Raw genomic sequence first — 2,563 nt, 5'->3', positions numbered from 1 at the left:
ACCCCCCCCCCCCACCCCCCCACCAAATAAATAAATAAACCAAAACAAAAAAAAAGGAAAAGAAAAGGCCAAACACAATAAAAAGAAACCTATACAAAAAAATAAAGTAAATTAATCTTTCATAATTTGCAAACAAAAAAAAATAATACAAAAAGGGTCAGAAACACCTTTTATTTAGATAGACTACGTGATATTTATTAAGAAAATAGTTATAATCCTCATTTATTCTCAGCACTAAATATGATCATAAGGATTAAAATAAGTCTTATTTAACAAATTAACAAATTAATCTGTTACGTTAACAAATAAACTAACGATGCTAACTCTTCTATATAATACATATTCTTTAAACATTTGCTCAATATGATGGCAGGTTAAGAAATAATTAACTCTTCTCCTTATCTAACTGACAGGTTACCCAATTATTGAATAAAAATTAACCGTATCCTTCCCCCCCATGGTCGTCATCTTCCCATCTTACTTCTTATCCTCCTCAAAATTTGATCCATCTTGTCACGTTGAGTGTGAGTAATCTTGAGTTGTCATTATTATTCAAATAAAACAATGACCGCAAGGCCAACATGATTACAATCAACATGAGATCTAGCACCAAATATTATATTATATTAAAATATATATATATATATATATATATATATATATCTTATCATCACAATTACACCCTACAACATTTGCGGCACCTCCAAGCAAAATATCATCATTCTTCAATCCAAAACAAATATATAAAAAATAAATAACCAATTAAAATAAAACGCACGCCTTGCCTCTCTCTATATCCCACAAAGAGATGACAAGTTTCTCTCGTGCGCGATTTTCAAAGCACCAACGACTTTTCCGCGTTACTCTTCTAACTTTGTACGAGACCGCCGCTCTCTTTTCGTACACTGGTCAGTGGAGACGCTTGTGGGCCCTGCATGGGTTGGGCTCGAGACGATTAATAAATTCTGTCTTTTTCTCTCTCTCTCTCTCCTCTGTAAATGGGCTTTGAGCAAGCAACGGTTGGATTTAGGACAGAGGATGGAGAGAGCGCTGAAGGGAGGGGAAGAGACAGTGAGTGACCAATGAGGGAGCGCCGCTTGCTATTTTCGGTGGGAGGTGTTATTCCCTGGGAAAGAGCTGGAAACAAGCTAAATATTTTAGTATTTATTTGCTTAAGAATTAGATTCCATTCAATCGGTGCACTTAATAATAAATGAATAATGTTTTTTTACTATATTCAGCTTATAAATAAATAAAATTTAATCGTAGTTGTATTTGATATGTCTATTTACTGAACTATTGGTTTAAATGTTACATTTTAGACCTATAAATTTAGTTATTAGACTTTCTATGCATCCCAAATGTTTTTTCTTTTACACGTATAGCCTCATATGAGTAGTTTTTTTATTTTTAAATAGTAAGTTTATTACTAGATTGCATGTTAATTGGTTGTATCATATATGGTTGCATTATAAGAATACGATATGATAATGGATATTCATCAAATATTTACTGAATATATACCGATCATGAACTGAATAATTCATAAAAGACCATACAAAAACTGTTAACGAATATTGGGGAGTACTTATCGAATATTCGAATACTAATCGAATCGAATTCGAATACACAGTTTCTATTAGTTCCGAATTCGAATAGTTGTATATTAACCAAATACAAATGCTGTGATATTCGATTTGAATTCAGTTCGTTTCCACCCTAGGACCTAAGGATAATAATGTTCTTTTATTATTCACTTTGTTATTGGAGTGATCAAAATAATTTTAGCTTAAGGTCAATAATTAACTTGACAGCTCTCAATTTATCTTTTAAGCTAGTTTTTTTTAATACGTTAGTGTTAAAAATCTCCTAAAAGCTAGTCTATAGGTCCTGTTTAAAAGGTGAAATTTCTTAATTTTTGAAAAACTAACTTATATCTTTGTATAAATAAGTTAAATTTGAAAAAGTAATGACTATTTTACTCCTTCATAAAAATAAATTATCGTAAAAGCTAGGAGCCGTCAACAGTTAGTATAAGTTTTTGAGCCTCTAAAAATAAGCTCTGCGAGACACCCTCTAAATCATGATACAACTTTTTACCAAGAAAAATTCTTTAAGGACTCAAAATATGGGACCAATAGGGGAGACAAGTGAGGTGTCCCCCTCCTATTGGATAATGAGTTGGCAATCATTAATAATGGCCAACTAGTTATCCAATAGAAAGAGGACACCTCACTTGTCCCTCCTATTGGTCTCATATTTTGGGTCCCTGTAGCAAAGCTCTTTTACCAAATTAAGGCTTGGAACTTGAGACTTGTTTTGTTCCACTAAAACAGCCTAAACAAAGTTGTCAAACATGCTTCAGAAAGCTATAAATTATATTCTCGTAAATGGATCTTAAACCAATTTTGATGATTAAGAAATCTATCCTAACTTTTTAGGTAATGCCAAACATAGAGAATCAGTGATAGACTCAACTTTAAAATAATTGTTTTATTTAAATCACTCTGGCATCAAACGGTTTATATATCTTTCAATCTTGCTTTTTCTTCTTTGTATGTTT

This window comes from Asparagus officinalis, chromosome 7 (assembly GCF_001876935.1).
Source record: "Asparagus officinalis chromosome 7, Aspof.V1, whole genome shotgun sequence".
In the NCBI taxonomy this organism is placed as follows: domain Eukaryota; kingdom Viridiplantae; phylum Streptophyta; class Magnoliopsida; order Asparagales; family Asparagaceae; genus Asparagus; species Asparagus officinalis.
Note: the sequence above shows the minus strand (reverse complement) of the source record.